General features: G+C 42.5%; 1 protein-coding gene across 9 annotated transcripts in view; it reads right to left on the bottom strand.

Annotated features, from left to right (window-relative positions):
• Window positions 1-18389, bottom strand: part of LOC139995443 (agrin) — a 385320-nt gene that overhangs the window by 311443 nt on the left and 55488 nt on the right. For 4 of the 9 annotated variants that reach the window (XM_072018912.1, XM_072018911.1, XM_072018915.1 and 1 more), the window contains exon 1: window positions 13654-14892. The exons of 4 other annotated variants lie outside the window; for them this stretch is intronic. The gene's annotated coding sequence lies outside the window, so the exon portion shown is untranslated. Of the gene's footprint in view, window positions 1-13653; window positions 14894-18389 lie in introns of those variants that run through there. One more of the 9 variants, XM_072018914.1, reaches the window with a different exon arrangement.

Here is an 18389-nt window from a genome sequence, read left to right as displayed (position 1 = left end):
TCCGTTGCAAAATGTTTCCATTTATACCTTCCATTCTGAAATTGGAATTATCGACGTTCAAGGAAACATTTGATCGCTGGCTATTTATATTACTGATAAAATTGGGATAACCTAGTTAAAGCAAAAGTCAAATGTCAGAATCTAGACTTCAATAGTCTATTTGTAGGTGGAAAAGGCGTACTTGAACTTGAACATATACCCCACATCGATAATAAGTTGCTATTCTCGGCATAGCTATATTTCATCCGTTTGCAACACGAAACGCGCGTGCTTCAAGCTTTTTTCGATTCGCTCGAAACAGACGCTCGGGGATACGTCGCCGGTATTTTGGGACATCGAAACGTTCGACAATTTGCTTGTGTGTATTTTACGCACACTTTTCGTTGGAAAAAGAAAAGCAGAACACACATAAAAAAATAAAATTCAAGCCTGCAGTGATGAAACTCGCCGAAAGCCGTCGACAGAAAATCAAATTCACACGCTCGCTTGGGACGCGAAACGAGAAAAATGATTTCCCGAATTGTCGGGGATGCCGGCTCGTCACGAGCATTCGACAATCACGGAAATACAACGCACGAAGGATCGAGGGGAAACGGACCATTTCGTCTACGTTCCACTCGTTCGATGGTTATTCTCGTGGCCCGAGGTTGAGAAACATCGATAAGACAATCCAAAGGTCGAGGAACGGGCTTGGTTTTACGTCAACCTGATTTCTAATTACATCGAGCCAGAAAATTGTCGATGTATTAACCCAGGCTAGACCGTACATAGGAACTCAATTCCGCTATGATGGACGGGCACGCGTCCCACAAAGTTGAAGACTTAATAAAGGCTTTCCTGTAATGCTTACTCGTCGTAGACGAGGGAATATCAGGATGGATAGCAGGCGAAGGTGGTGAACGAAAGGCGAACCACTAGCCATCCACAGTTCCCATTGGATATACATGTTGAGCGAACATCGCGCGCTGATGGCCCCGGGATACAATTCCGCAAAATGCTTTCTGCTGAATTTTAAGGAGATAAGCGGTATTAGTTCCGTTTTCCCTTCATAAAACGTCTCTAATTCCGCGCATCAGGCGCATTCCAACGCGACTCATTTCAGGTTCTCCATTGTCGATTTGCTGCCTCGATAGTTTCGTCCTTTCGTTCGCGAGTTAATGCCATAGAAGGTTACCTTCTTTATGTTCTTTACTTTTATTTAATTGAGCAGAAGAACCAGGAATGCGAAGAACTTCTCTTTCAATCTAGTTTTCAACGTGATGTTGGTCGAAAGTGAATTAACGTCGTCGATGAAACGTTTAATATTTTTGAAACTCACTACGAATAGATCCTCTGGTCTTAATAGCAGTACATAAGGCGATATGTTTGTCGTAAAAATTAATGTGATACTCTGTGTCTCATTTACGATCTCATTGAATACTCGTAAACGTTATCGCATTACTATATGAATCAATTTGATCTGCTATCTTGAATAATATACGTTGGAAATCTTTCCAACAGCTGTTCTTCCAAAGATAAATGGTTAGCCATAATCAACACGCTGAATTCATTTCTCCAGTTATGAACTCAATTTCCGGCGTATCTCGTACAATTTATCCCTAATATTTAATCTATCTTACTCCGGATGGATTAAACAAATGCTTTCTCTAATTGTTCCAAGCGACGTACCGCTATAATATTTCAGTTCCGTTCCACCTCTTATATACTGATACATCCTCTGTTCGTCTATCTAGCGCTTTTAACGCTCAGAATTTCGACTCAATAATATATCTCCTTTTTTAAATAAATTTCCTAATTTCAAGACCCATTACAAATAGCTTCCATTCGCGTATTTTTTGCAATAACTGGAAGACTAACGACGATCGATGTAAACGAGATCAACTGAGGTCGCCTGTTTCGTGGAGTTGAGGACTTAATAAAGTTTTCCTGTGGGTAATCATAGCCAGAGAATGAAGGAGAAACGAGTCGACGAAAGAAGCTTGAATGTTACGTATATATCACTGGCAAGCGTGAAAAGGCATCTTGAAAATGCACGATGGAACCACGCATTATAACGATAGAGAGGAAAATGATGAGAAGATAATATGTCAAACACCTAATAGAATTAGCCAAGACAAGTTTCTTAACAAGACTATTTCCAGCGAATACTTAGTTGATCGAATATCAAGAACGACAGAAATCGCGTTGAAAGTCAGAATCCAGAAACTTCGCGATCTTCTACTATGCCGAAGGACAAGGGAAGTTTCATAGTTATACTTTGAAGATCGATTTAATCATCGTTGCACTAAAGGGTGTAGTTTATTATTAAAAGTGTGTTATATATTGGAAAATTTCTCTACCACTCACAAAAGATGTAGGTAACGTAAATGTTTTAGTAATAAATCGTTCAGGATTATAAGGTAGGATTTTCCTGAATAATTGTCGCTATACGAAACGATACAAGGTTCGAGGAAAACGCGAAGGGAAACCGGTATGATAAGGCGTCCTAATTTGCCGCTACCAGGCTGCCAATACAGAATTCCATATAAGTTTCTCCATAAGCCATAATAATTCATCACCGACAAGATATGATGCTTTAATCCGCTGGTTTCGTAACGCGCGAACGAAACTTTCCCGAATCTCCATAAATTTTGAAAGTCGAATAGACGGGACGATTTTTCCCGAAAAATTGCTCTAAATTCCTCCGCGAGGATAACCATGTTTGAGCCGAGATCGAGGTTGCCTTTTTCTTAAGCAATCGACAACTTTAATTCTCGATCGTTGCTCGAGTATACAGAGAACTTTGCAAAAACTTAATTTAAATCTTCTATGCAGATTAACCGACGGCTGTCGAGAGGTTTTTCACCGGATGCTCGAATCATCGATCGACCCACATTCGTTTTTACGTCGGGCCTCTCGTTATTCCTAGAAAACAATTTGTCCCGAAGCTTTCTCGTGTACGGCGGATCGATTCTCCTCCTCTTGCACGTAGCAGATCCGCATTTACAGGAACTAAACGCGATCGATTCGCATAAATTCTACATAAATCCGTACACTGGCAACCACGATTGAATTATTCTTACATCTACCATCGATCTATTTACCCGAATCCCGTTTATCTGAGGGGAATACGTGTAATACCGTCCGTACAGATTGCACGGCAATTTTATTTGCAAATTCATCATCATTAGTGGCGTCGATCGCTTCATGTTCATCAGGGCCCTAGCACCGTCGAATCTATACGAGATATTGAAAAATGAAATGTTGAGGTTATTAGATATATGTGAATACAAAGGAACGCGTGGATAAATTGTAAGGTAGAAAATATATTTTAATACAGAAGTGTGAATACAAGTTGGAATATAATTGAGCTGATCCAGATCTGCACGCTAGCAGTGTTACCCTACGACTGAAAACCGTGAAGCCATCGTCACCTGTCTACAGTTTATGGTTCGCCTTCGAACCAGTCTTTTGTCTATACGCTGTCGATGGCTTCAGTGCTTGAGAAAACTAAAAGACCAGATGTAGAGTTTTCTTAGAAGTGGTGACCACTTCAACAAAATGCAATTTTTTGCCATAAAACCATACGCTTATATAAAATTCTTAAAAGTTGTTAAATATTCATGTCCCTTCGTTGTGATTTCTAGCAAACCATCAATTCGCCTTAATTTGTCCCTGAGAATACGTTCCATTAATCTCGACGCAAGGTGCTTGTACATATTTTTCACGGAATCATAGCATCGTAGTAGGAAAAGCGTTTCCACAGGGGAACGCTACAGGATCGAGATCAACTTTCCCGCTGTCGTTCACTCGAGAAACGGGAATACGCGCTTGAAACTTCGCTGTTTCTTTGTGTACATCCGTGGACGCTTAAACGTTTGCAGGGGTTTACGCGAAGACGTGCACGCGCAAAGAATTCGTAGTACTCGGTCGCAAAGGTGGAGAGAACCAGCGTGGCAAAGGATACGTTTTGCCCCGACTCTGTCTCTCGCCATTACACTTCACCCGCCATTCGTATCCAGTGACGTAGAAGCGCTTCGCGTTCGCCCAGTGCGGCGCAGCGCGGGACTACAAAATTGCTTTACCGCCCCCTCGCGGGGTCTTTAATTTGGTTTACTATCGGCTTGCGACCCCTTCGCTTCAGCCGCAAACTTTGTCTCCACACTTTTCCGCCGCGAAAATTGCTTGACGAATCCCTCTCCAGCCGAGAAATAAACGCCGTGCCGCGGTACCAGCGAAAAAATTTACTGTCCCTGCAGTGTTCTCTTCCACAGCTCGGAGCACCCCCGTGAAATCTTGCACGGAGAGGTTTTATGTTTCAGATCCTTGAGAGGGAGGATCGAAATAGGTTGGGTCAGCGGCGGAGACTGAAATATCACTTTAGCTGGCTTACGGTGCGGGATTATTGTTTTATTATGCTACGAGCCACTTGGTTTGTAGAGGACTTCTTCGTATACAGACATTAGTCGGAGAATCGAACTACACGGCGGAATTTTAACCTTCCTCGCAATACGACGATTGTTTCTGGAAATCAGTTTCTTATTGCAGTGGCATCGATAAAATACGACTTGGACAATGATTAAAATTGTGTCTGTAGCCAGAAAAGATATAGAATCTAGGGAATGCACGGCAGATGGGTGCAACGTTTTTGCCAGGACGACGAAACGATGAGCAAGAAACGTGATCGGCGTAAATTGTTTCCCCCGAGAAAGGCTTCGATGTATCCTCGTCCAACTTTCGACTATTGGACAAAAATCGCGTGCAGGGTGCGCGCCCTATTTGCGGCAGAACGTGTTAGTCGTTCACCAAGAAAAATCCGGTACTGGGGTCCTTTGTCTGTCAGGGCCAGTAGCTATACCGATGGCACACGGCGGACGGGAATTACCGACGATGAAAGGAGAGAAGGAACTGGTCGACACGGCGACTGCCTCGCGAACGTCGAAAAGTCGCCCTGTCCTGATTTTACGCGAGGTAATCTCTTTCCTTTCTCTCGGTTCGCTTTTCCATCCTACCTCCTTCTTCCTTTCCCCTCGGCCCTTCATCCCCCCCTTTTTCACCGTTGGCTGTCGGTGAGATGGGCGAAGATTGGTTCTACTATAACACGAGAGTTTGCAGTATGGCTCGATCGTTCTTTCTCTAGAGGTTCGTGTCTTTCGTCAGGATATAAAAGGGTCTCTCCAGTGACCAACGTGGTCGTTCCAACGACAATACCTTTTACTAGCGAGCTATTTTCAAGCTGTCGATGTGCCATGAACCGAAAGCTCGCTATGAGCCTAGTAAAATTGTCCATTTTATACGCTCTATCGTACAGGGTATGATATTTCTCGTTTAATATTTCTCTGATTTAAACATACGAAGGATCTACACAAATCCTTTCAAATTCGACCTACCGTTCGTAAAATCTCTTTGATTAAACGATATGTAAATGGCGAATGAACGTTCAAACAATGTTCAAACGACGTTCAACAATTTCTTTTTAATGTTTCATACTTGGATTTCTCAAATTCTTCTTTTGTTGGATCGACGAAAGCTAAACGCGAACAGCCTTTTTAGCATTTTACTTTTCATCGAACGATATTTAATAAAAGTTCCCGTTTTGTTATTTATTATTTGCAACTGTACGGCAATTGTAGCTGTCTACCAGGATCGGGAGAACTGACCAGTACATTTATTATATCCTTTACCAGTTGCTTAAGTACGTCACCGGCAGAAGCAGACGAGCGCGACTCTATTTCGCGGACGACGGAAGATAATTAATGCAAATGGACCGGTGCGCGTAATCGCGAGATAATAAAGCGATCATAGCTCAAGGAGAGTACTTCGCGGTGACACTGGTGAATTATGCACGATCTCCCGGTAATTTGAGACGATATTACCCTCGGCAGCATAAATTTCTCTTCTAGACCTGCGACATTTCTTCGATCCCATGGAAACCATTTTTGCTTCGTAAAAATTGCGACTAATGAGGCCAGAATATCGTACGTGATATTGTACGTGCTTCAAATACCGGAATATTTATCCTTGTAACGATAAATTGCAAAGAAAATTCTCCAGAGAGTATTCAGGATTTTCATATATCTGCGAGTATGATGAATGAAATCCTTTAATGAACAAAATAATAAAATAAGAATGCAAAAAGACCGACAACACGAACTAAAAATTAGCCATGAGTTCCAGTGGCTATTTATTCTAAATTATATGACCACGTAAATCGCGTATTATGGAAAACGACGGAATTTTCAACGAGTACGTATTTTGCTTGAGGTTAAAAATGGCGTCGTCGTGTGGTCAAGTGCATTCGCACTGGACGCCCGGAATAACCGCGGCGCATTTCGAGGTGCAGTAGGAGAATGTGATCCACGTACGCGGCTCTCGTTCCATGGCCGGTATGTATCCCACGAAATATCGGTAAGGGTTGGGTCAGAATGTCAGGTCACGGTACCCCAAAGTCTTGCCCTGGAAAGGTTAACATTACACTAACACGCGTGAACGTGTTCGTACACCATCTTAAATGTGTCGCGCGGTCAAATGTCCTATTCTCGTTCCGATGCAACGAAGACATTCCTGGTCACGCAGTGAAATCGGCCGAAACCGGACATAGTTGGACAATTGGACGCTTTGTTAATTCGCGGAAGCTATTTGCGGTAAATAAACAGAAAGCTTATATATCGTTTAATTAACAATTATCGTCGAAGAATTTAACATTTCATTCGCATATCGCGACTAGAGCGTCATTATTTTGTTGTTTCATTAGCGCATCTCGTTTCATTTAACTGGACAAAAGTGTACTATTGTGTTTGCCTATGTGCGTTTTTGTATACCGATGATGTTTCGTGAAATAACCGATGTTTGCCGTAGCGGAATGAAAGGCTTTGTTGTATACTTAGGGTGCTTAACATTTATCCGTGTGTAACTTTCGTTAAAAATGTACCTTATAGATTTTGAGCATTTCAATTTTTAATAACGTCGACAGCTTACGCGACACCGCAGAAAAAAGAGAGAGTCAGTTTGGCCATGGAAATTTGGAAACTCGGCAAATGCCTGTTTACTTTGAACACAAAAGAGTGGAAAATAGCCCAAGTGTATTCGTCGCGGGCGAATAAAATCGAACGGTACTACCGGCAGAATCCTCTGGCAGTGGAGCGTCCTTTGCATGATTCGGAATACAGGCAACTGGTGTATTTGCATGCGAGAAACCGAGGGCATAAACCGAGGACAGAGAAGAAGAGGCACGAGATAGCCAGCGCGAACGCGATACACCCGTACACTATTTGATCAGGCATAGTAAACACGATATTTTCTCACGTGTGGATACACAGGCCGCAAATCCAGACAGGTCTGTCTGTCGGTTTACTCCGGCGCGTCATTATTTGCGTCCCATGGAGCACCTGGGCATGGAACGTGGCTGAATTAAAGGGAGCGATACAGTAGCAGTAGCACCAGTGGCTGCGGGAAAAAAAAACATTGCCAAGTAACAGGATTATCCAGATCAATTGATCCACCAGCTATAATAGCTACGTTTAATCCGACCCCGCTTTGAATTCAGCCGGCGACCGCGACCGACGAATATGTCTCGAATAACTCATCTCCGCTGGCACGTTTCGTACGCTCCTGTATCCGAAAAGCCTCGTATGGAACTGGATTGGTGGAACCGGATACATATACATACGGATTTGTTGGTTTAACGACACGCGACGGCAACGAAAACGTAATTCCAAAAGTCGGAGATCGTGAGTACTCGCGCATCCGAGGAAGCATCGTCTAGGCGAGAAAAGGAGGAGAAGGGTGAATCATTAATCTAGAGGATCAGCACGCCGTTACCGGAGACGATTTGTATTTCTTGCGATCCGTAATCCGTGCACTTTCTCATAAAAGATCGGGTAGTCGCGTCTAAATTGATTCTCCTGCTCTTTCTTCCCTTAATCCCAGCGTTCTTTCACGATCTTCCTCCCCTGCCGCCTCTTTGTCGTCCCAGCGGCGCGCTTTCGCTGTGCGGATCGCGAGAAATCCCGCGGTATTCCCCGAGAAAGAAAGAAAGAAGAGGAAGAAGAAGAAAAAAAAAGGGAACCGGATGCGACCGTTGGATTTTTCATCTTTTTCTCGCGCGAGTCGCGGTACCGTTGGTCCTCCAGCTAGCGAGACGGTAATTGGATAAGTTAATTAGCTTTTTAAATGAAACTTTGTCGAGCTTTTAGATACTCGGACCGTTCTTTTTTCAGCCTTGCGGTCGCATACCTCATCCTCGTTGTTCCTGAACGCGAACGGTGGATGCTTGGTTCCTTTCGAGGAGCCTTAAAGTAAATGCCAGAGAACCTGCCAGACCAACCATCGTCACCCCAACCCTAGCTCCCTCTACTAGCCTGACCCATCCACCCCTCACCACCTTTCGTCCTTCACATCCTCTAACCGTTAATTGAAGCCATAACGCCGTAGAGCCTCGAGCGTCCTTAATGCAGCCGAGCTGCGTCACTTTAATTGAAAGTGCACGGATTCCTCTGATAGCTGCGGCTGCGGTTCCATCGTGAAAGAGTAAGAGAGGTTATAGTACAGAGGGTGTTAGTTCACGACCAACGGAAAACGAATGGATGGATACGGTGCACTCGGACGGTGGAAGTAAGCATTTACCTTAAATATACTTTGAATCGCGTTACACAGCCAGCCTCTGGTTATATCTGTATGTATACGACGTGTTCGTGTCCCGAAACGGTAACACAAAGCTCGAACAGAGACTACGAAACCTAATCCAAACCGAAATACAGCGAGCCAAGAATTTCGATGTTTTTACGTCGTGTCTGATGTTTCGTCGCGATGCTGAAGGGTGATTTATTACGGGAAACGATTTCGTGCTTCCTTCCTCAGCCCTCTCCACGCTCGTCGCTGTTTCACCAACGAACCGCATAGACTATTTCGTTGAAGTAGTTATAAGTAAATGCGCCGTGTTCCATAAACGGAAAAAAAAGAGGAAGATGAAGGGGAAACGTGAACACAGGAAATGAAATTCCTTTGGACGTCGACGTGCTCGTTTTATATGCTTATTAACTTCGGTTTAACGGAGTGAATATCAAACGGCGTGAGTTAGTCGAGTGAAATAAATAAGATCAAAGAAAAGTTTTAACGAGAACTTAATCAACGACCGCCAATGTTTCCGAACAAACAGAGTTACGGAAAAGTACCGCCAGAGTTCGATAAACCATTATTTATGATATTAATGCTGCAAATGTGTACTCTACTTACTTCCCCATCTCCCCTCTCTTTCTCTCGCTTCACTTTTCGTTATCTTTCTCATTTTTTGGAGACATAAAGTTTTAACGAGAAAATTTATTCAAATTCTCCCTGATTTCTTCTTAGTTCAAACGCTACTAAATGGATAAACAAGCGTTTGTATAACTTTGCAAATAGCGTTCTGCGTGTACGTGTAATGTGAAATTTTCCGATTAGACGAGATACCAGTCTCATGATGTAACAATTTTATTATTACTGATAATAATTTGTAACAATGCGTAATAATGTGTGACAAAATCATCGTTATCGCGTGTGCAGATTCGTACACGGTTATATCGACAGGTTCGAAATATCGATTAAACGTTTACATCGTCGCACTTTTGAGATACTAGTCATTCTTGAATATCCTCTATTCGTCGATTATCCATTCGAGCGAAATCGAGGCTGTCGGATAGCCCGTGATTAATGAAGATACATAATGATATCAATTCATCGCACATATGTTCACCATAAAACATCGACAATCCGAAATCTGGTTATATAGGACGATTTAAAATACAATATACACTTCTGTATTAAGTTATTCGCGAGCTTAATCAATTTATTCTGAGAATAATATCGTGAAAGGTACTGGTATACCGAAGGAAATATATAAAGGACGATATTCCACGGCCGTATTATTTATCCTTTCGAATAGTACTAGTAGAAATGTTCCTCCGTGAAACAAAAGATCATTATTTCGTTGGAAATCTCGACGTGAACCAAAAGTTTCCAAACAGCCGCATCTGTCTGTCGAGCGCTATACACGTAGCTTCTCGTTAAGTTTATTTGTTATTATTCCAAGTTCGCAAGCTTGGCGAACGTCTGATTGCTGATTTATAAAAATAAAAAGTAGATTTCGACTAAATTCAAAAACGAAACGTAGAAGAAAACGTAGCAAACAAAATTATTTTCTTGCCTGCAAGTCAAAGCTAAAAGTACGTGACCCAGGGATTTCGGGTGGTCCAATTACTCCGCTGAATAATTGTCCGAACTTACAAGTTGTTGTTAACGAGTACCGCGGATAACTACCGTGACTTCTGTTTCTTGGGCTGAATAATTCCGCGAGTACGGGTTGCCAAGAACTTCTCGCTCGTAAACAGAACGAGGCCGACGTTACGTTGTCGAATATCGAAAATAAAACAAAACGGCCAGAGCAACTTGGGAAAGTTAACGGTCTTTTAATTAACAGAGTGACGCAACGAACGTGACTGTGAAACGAATTAGATTGTTCAACGAAAACTCGGCGAAGCTCGAGACGCATCTTCTACGATAAAATGCAAGTTCCTTGCGCTACGATTTTCTATCGCTTTTGAATTTCGTTTCACTGTAAATGTATATCGAAACTTGACTGTTCATAATTCGACTAATGATTCGATTAATTTTTATTCGTAATTTGCTAACAAAAAAAAAGAGAAATAAACATTTAACACGTCAAATTTTCTGCGATAATAATACACGTGTTGTAATATAAAATGTAGAACAAACAATGTCGACGTAACATTGTACACTTCACGATACACTTTTCGGTAATTTCTGCAATTAGAATTTTCGTGAACAACGAACACCAAGAGAAGACAGAGACAATAAAGAAAATACCACAATGCCGTTGCTTTATAACATATACTTCGTTAAGAATTTAATTTCCCACTCGATATTCTTCCAATTTGTTCAAACGAGAAAAATGATACCGATGCAGAGTAAGTAACATGTATATAACATATATATAAATTCTAATTTCGCATACAATCTACTCTCAGTGTAACGTCGATGAAACAATATACAACATTTTAAAACTCAAAGAGCGAACAAAAGCAAATTTCTATCCATAATATTTCAGTAGGTGCTTCCTTGAAAATAAATTCATTTAAAACGAATATCTGTATTCATAAAGTAATTAATCGAACTTTAATATTCCAATATTCTCGTACGCGCGCATATCAAGGCCATCGTTCTTTATTTATAGCTTTCTTTATTTTCAAACTCTTCAACCGCGTAATTATAATTATAGTACTAATAAAATTCTGTTCAATATCGTATTAAATATATTATTTATTTGGAAATTACATAAATTTCGAGAAACAGCGAACATCGAATCTTCACAGAGAAAGGCGCGTACGCGTCTCTGATGTTAATGGGGAGCAAAACCTTCACGCTGCCACGGGATAATTAATCACCTGTCGGGTACGGAAACCCATGTCCGCCGAGTCGTTGATACTACTACTGGCCGCGCAGCAGATCCCATACGGATCCGTTTTCCTTCCTCCTTCTTCGTTAACTAGCACGTTATCGTAAACCAACCTCGATCATATATACCAATTAAAAAGAAAAAAGAGACACTTCATTTGTCTAACACGGAAAATCATCCGTATTAACGTAACAAACGATTAAAGCTAACCGATACAGTTACCAATAATACCGATACGATAATACGATAATACGATAATATTTTCCTATTTACAATGATACAAAACCACGGACTCTTTACCAATTTCCCAAATAATCATAACGCCAACTAATAATTTCCGGTGTATTTCAACTCATGTGAAAACGATACTGTATCGTCGTCTAATATTTATGTTACACGTAACAGCCATGATCATTTAATTACTAATATCTTCCATTGGATATTTCATCCAATTAGACGGTCGTTGTTATCGTTCCTGCCGATAGCAGACCAGAAGAAACATCGAGGAAGTCCTCGACAAGACTAGTTTAGCGCGAGTACCGTAAAACCGTCACGACGTGCGGAGACAGCCTCGTTACGGTTCCGCTCGGAGTTACTCGTCCAAACAGAATTTTATCTCAAGCGCCATCGTTACAACAGGCCTGGCTTGCCAATCGATTTCTCCGATAACGCGCCAACTTAAACAGATACACCGAACTTCCGGGTAAACTTTCGCGCGATTAAGACTGTTAATGTTCGTGGAATTACCACGAGATAGCTGGAACCCCGAACATTCCGTCGGCGACTCGATAGAAATCACCTGCACGATTATTATCGATCGGCCGTAGACTTCGCGTTCGCATTCGCGTTCAGTCAGACCGCAAACAAATTTTCCGTGAAACCCAATTAAGATTCCAATAACGAAGGCGTCTCGTATCTTTCATAAAAAAATTCTCCCACAGATCGTTGCGATTCCAGTCAGTTTCTGTTAAACCACCTACAAAGTGGAAATAGCGGTCGCGATACGAGCGGGACGTATCGGAATAATCCACCGCGATCTTGATCTTTACAGCGTACAACCAGGTTGCATTACCCGGAGGTTCACCGATATCAGAACTGACCGTAAAACTCCGATCACGTCTATCACGTTCGTGACCGGGCGGTCGAATGTTGTGCCGTCAGTCAATCGCACTGCTATAAAATATGTCAGCAGACCGTATTAGCGAAGCATTAAATTGTCGCGTATAAAACATCGATGAACGACGAGGATTCGACCGATCGTGTTTTAATCTGATCTTGTCGAAGCACAAAAAATTCCAGTGATTTTTATTACACGCTAGTGAAAGGTTGTGTCAACGATGATATTAATTTGTCGAAATGTAGTTTGGAGTTTGAAAATGCCGCGTGTAGAACGATCTACGGGAACGGTTCACGGTGCAGGAAAAGCCAGTACATACGTAGAAATCGTAGGGAACGTGAAGTAGGCAAGAATTATGGCAGCTGGCAGATCGATTACTCGTGTAGAACGCGTCCGGTCACGTGACTTCCCGTGATTCTAATTCAGTAGGACGTAAAATGTTCGAGTGTCGTGTGCGGCGTAACGCTACGTGTTTGCACGTAAACCCTATTCTCCCTTGTTGCACGGTATCAGCCGAAACTGAGAAAAAATCAAGTTTCGGCTCCCTTTTACCGTCGCCTTTGACTTCTCGCTTTCACCTTCTTACAGTCTGACATCGATGGAATTGAGAGAAATATCAAACGTATTCTTATCAGGGAACAGAACAATTCCACTTTAACTTATGTAAAGAAACTATGTCTGTGAAGAACGAGAGGCACGAATAAATTATTAAAAAATCCAATTTTACGTGAAAGAAAGATGATCACAAGAAATGTAGAATAAAAATTCAAAAATTCGTACGCGATGAAAGGAGCGATCAGGAAGGCATTGGTATCCCCACCCCCTCCCATAACTAAGAACGAACGAAATCTATTCACATAAAATTGTACACTCCTTTTGTTTACGAAACACCACAATGCGACTAGGACGCCAAGATGAATCCATATACGAGAATTCGATCGTCCTGTATCGTCTTTTGATCGTCCTTTTGGCTGTACTCGTTTTGGTACATACTCGCCCCCGTTGTTCTCGTTCAACGTTGCAATGAATAGAGGAAGAACAGAGAGAAAGAAAAACGCGCGCTCTGAAATTGCGATTTTACTGTGCCGCGGCGTCGGTAAATATTTACCTGTCAGGCTGGCTGTTCGTTTCTCTCTGGTCTCTGCCGCTCTTTAATTAACACGCGTTGTCCTTCTTCTTTTGTAATCCTCCCCTCTCGTTTCTACGACACTTCACTCTCCAAGGACGAAGTCGGCGAAAAATAAAAGACTCGCTACCGGTCCTTTCACTGACAGACACGTTTCACCGATCCTGCAGGACCCTTACTTTCCTTTCCTCGTTAACGTTGGATTACACGGTAGCTGAGACAGGCCATTCGATTCCCTCTTTCGATTTCCTTAGGCTCTCATAGTCGAAGGCGATATCTCTGCCGAACAATACCATCGGCTAAACGATAGCTATCACGAGTCTGCTATCGACCCATCCCGCTCATAAAGCTCACCGAATTCTGCGACGTAATATTTCCCACCGGTTTGTATACACATGCCAACGATGGATCCCTGCGTAAGGATACGACAAATACGTTCGGATATGAATGTGTCGATGTTTCTTGCGAAGAGAATTGCCAGCAAGTCTCCCCGGAGATTTTTCCAACTTCCGGTCGTGCCACGAGCAGACGCTTAATGGACTTTAATGGATCGCGAGCGTAGGATCGTACATCGCGGAAAAAGTTTCACGGAACTTCGGCCACCGGACACTCACTGGGTTATTAATGAAGGAAATTGAACGGATCTCACCGAGCACCGAATACAGAAGAAGTTAATGGATTTTCTTTCCAGACGTTGCAACGAGTTCGAGTGGTAACGATTTCGAGGGTTCTTCGTTTGCTAAGTTCTACGCACTACACATGCACTCCATCGAACGTCACTTTATCCACTGTACACTGATAAAGTTTTCGTATGATCCTGTATAGAATCCTTCGTACCTTCGTCGACGATAGTCATATTTAATCTGTCGTAGTCTTGGTCACCCTTCCGTTAGGCATCCTCATGATCGGAAATGCGATCTCTGTTCGAACGTCTACCGGTGATTGACAAAATCGAGCGTACGAACGATCGTTTCTACTTCGCAAGGAAACTTTTAAACGAAACTGTCTTTACGAACGAATGAATCGCGGACAGCGACGCGACGTTGACGCGAACTTTACGATACCCGAAAGGCGTGAAAAAATGTGCGTCCTCGTCGAGGGAACGTCGTTTGCATCGTGTCGGCTAACTGATCGAGATACAGGATGCAGTTGTCGCCGTCGACGACGAGGAACGTCACCGGGACGAAGGCTCGGCACGCGAGTTCGCCGGCCGACTGAAGCACGGTTCGACTGTCAGCCGACCCCAAACCCCGAAACTCGACTCGACTCCTCTCCGTTCAACGTGTCCGCCGTCTTCGTCGGTTCCCCATAGCGATAAGGGGTGGCTGGGGGTGCAGAGGGCATAAACAGTCCAAGGGAGAGGGATGGAGTACTCCGCGCTTGCGCCAGGTGTACGAGCCGACGAGAGTCTTCCTTCTACTTTATGCTTGACACTCGCTACTCCTGCGTTGCTTGTGCAGGTGAAACAGATAACGAGCCAAAATCGTAAGTCGTCTGATATCTTTTTAACCTTCTTTTAACTACGATCGAACATCGGATCTTGTATACGACGCTCGTGTATATGGTCCTTCATGCGTGGAGAATCGGTAAATTTACGGTGCCTAAGCTAACGCTGTAAAAACGACCTAATCGATCGGGGAATTAACCCCATGCCTTACATTCTCTTCTTCCTCCTTTATCTTTTCCTTCGAACTATACGTGTTACAATTCAGCACTTAGATACTGCGCTTTCTCACGGAGCGCTTCGGCGTAATTTCATTCTTCTTCTACGAAAATGAAATTCTCGCTATAGAACGTTAAATACTGGATATAGTTCGCATTAGTTTCCGATGCTATAAGTTACATTTAAATCCGATAATGTATAGGTGAATTCTACTTACAATGAAATTTTACGGTTAATACGCTTCGATATTATAGGGTAAAGCAGGTTAATCGACAGTTTGCGTGTAATTCTGTAGCATTTTGTTCTATAGGGTAAGATGAAACAAATAAGCGGATGAACGTCCTATGATGAAACAAAAGAGAACAAAGCCAACGGCCGATGATATTGTCGCAAAATCAGTCGATGTAACGTAAGCACGAGCAGTACCGGAGGACGATGTTGCGATTCACGAACGTTCGCATCGATTAATTAACGTAAACCACGATAAATCAATCGAATTGTGTTGTTCTCGATACAGTCAACGATTTTCCGTGGTTAACCCATGGAATTTCAGATTTGCTCTCTGTTCTTGCCCCATTGCCTTTACCTTCTCCGTTGCACCATCTGCGTCTGCTCCACTGTCTGTCCCCTTTTCGCGTTCCTCCGATTCCGCTTTCAAAGTCGGTATCGACGATTCGATGTGAGAAATCAATCAGTCCTAAAACCACTTCCGAGAAACTTAGCAAGCGCGTTTCGCCGCTTGACGTCGGTTCAAGAGTCCTCCGAGTAGCGATTCGTCCACGTTCCAGCCCTCTTTGACTCGCTCGGTTAAAGTGACACGGGTCTTTTCGGTTATATGTCGAATTCGAGTTACGTTTCCAACTTAAAGCTGGAGAACTTTCTCACTTTTACCGTCGATCATATTTCACGCTTTGTTACCGAAATCTGAGATTGATCGTAGCATGACATAGTTTATGACACTTAACATATCATCCGGATTAGAGTCTAATCATTAAATGGTAGCTTTTAAGTAGTACAAAATATATTTGAAATTTGGAATAGGAATCTTTCACAAGTGTTATGATTAAATTTATCATCCGTATGTCAAGAAAAATACAAGGCAAGATTAAAGTCGAAAGAGCAAAGAAACTGAATGGGATTTGAAACGAAAGTTTAGATCCTCGAGAGATTTGGTTACATCTGGAAGTTGTAAAGACGAGAATTGTGTTGAATTGCATTAATTAAGCTGGCGCGTATCTTCCATAAATACTACAGATTTATATTATGTCATTCCATAAATAATACCTTCCGAAAGCTGAATTTAAAACAATGGAATTCATCACGATAAGAGTTTTACCAAAAATAGAACGGAAAACTCAGTACGAAGATAACAAACGATTATAAAAGAGGAGGGGGAGGAAGGTCACTGATTAATTACCAACAGATAGTTGTTTATTTTCACCTAATCTACGTAAATGAAAAAGCCGCGTTATTTATAGAATAACCTAATACAATATATCTACACGAGGTGTTTCCTAAAATCTCACTATCTCGCATCACGTGTAGAATCAGTATGTTAATTGTTACACTTGTAGATATCTACGTACGATTTGAAGAAACAATGTTGCTGCAAATAAATAAATAACGATAAAGCAATAACGACAAATTCGATCGATCGTTATCGTTATCTTATCAAGAAAACGTAGAAGGAAAGACATATCGATACGCGACGCAGTGAATTCGTCAACTCGCGAGCTTCAACGGTCATCGAGTAGGAACAATAATAATAACCGAGATAACGCACGCAACGCAACGCCGCGAGATCCGTTTAGCTACAACCAAATTGCCAGTATTATCAGTTATCGGATTATTACGGCAAATTGTTCGGGTTTGCCTTTACCAACTAGCCTACATACTGCGCGACCCCTCTGGCGACCCGGTTCACCATGTCGGCGGCGTGGCGGTCTCTTTTCGTTCCGTCTCGCTTTCATCGACGCGTTCGCCGGTGACTCGTCCCATTTGTCTCCTTCGCTCACCATAGTGGAAACGTGTTCGACGCCGCGCGACCAGATGCGCCGTTGTTCGCGTAAGCATACGGTAAATTCCAACTTGGCCGAACTCTAAACGTAACCTCGCATGGAAAGCTGACGCTGCCAGTCCGCGAATGCGGAGAAAAGTGAATGGAACGGCTGGCGGAGAAAGGAAAAGCAACTGACTCGAAATATGTATTCAGGCATAGTGGCGTTCGGAGAAGTTTCGAAACGACTTCGCACCCAACATCCAAACGTTTGTGCTCGAGTTACGAGACTGTTACACCGCGGATACAGCTAGTAAATTCGAGAGGTAAATGCCGCTCAATCGTCGATAACGCGTCTACAACGATGTCCCAACTTGAACTGTTCAATCACCTTAAGAGTATTACGCGAGCAACGTTCCCATTGATGGGCCGTACTTGTTCAGATTTTTAGTACTTGTATACGACATATATATAATGTAATGAGTAACGTTGCTAAGAACAACGATATTCTCTCTGTATATGATTGTTAAAATTTGTTCAATAAAAATTAGTGTCGCAAAGAATGCTATATGTGAATTACGATCTTTCGTTGTGAGTTATTTGCAAATGGAAATTGGAATTAGGATAAAACCCTTCCTTACGTATTGCTGAACTTTCGAACTTCGCCTAGGGATAATGGGAATACGAACCTCATTTAGGGACACACATACCCGTAAATATCCATATGTAGGTACCTGTAGATAGCAGTAACATGCTTGTACACGTAATACCCCGATAATACGCTAAGTCTGAAATATGGGTATCGCCAATGGCGCCCATTGAGTCTGCAACATGATCTTACGAATACGAACCTCTATCAGAACTGCGTAGAGTTCGTGGTCTCGTTATTTACTATTCGCTCATACGATTTCTCAATCAACGTCGTGGCTGTATTCGATCGTACACGATAACGGGGATTTCACACATAGTCGATGCATAAATTTCCAATGACTTTCGATATCGTACGAAAACGTGTATCATTCGATATCTTTCTAGGTCACTGCAGATATCACTGCTGCA

The sequence above is a fragment of the Bombus fervidus genome, chromosome 16, assembly GCF_041682495.2.
Source record: "Bombus fervidus isolate BK054 chromosome 16, iyBomFerv1, whole genome shotgun sequence".
Lineage (NCBI taxonomy): Eukaryota > Metazoa > Arthropoda > Insecta > Hymenoptera > Apidae > Bombus > Bombus fervidus.
The sequence above is the reverse complement of the archived record's forward strand: the minus strand, read 5'-3'. Positions and strand labels throughout refer to the sequence as shown.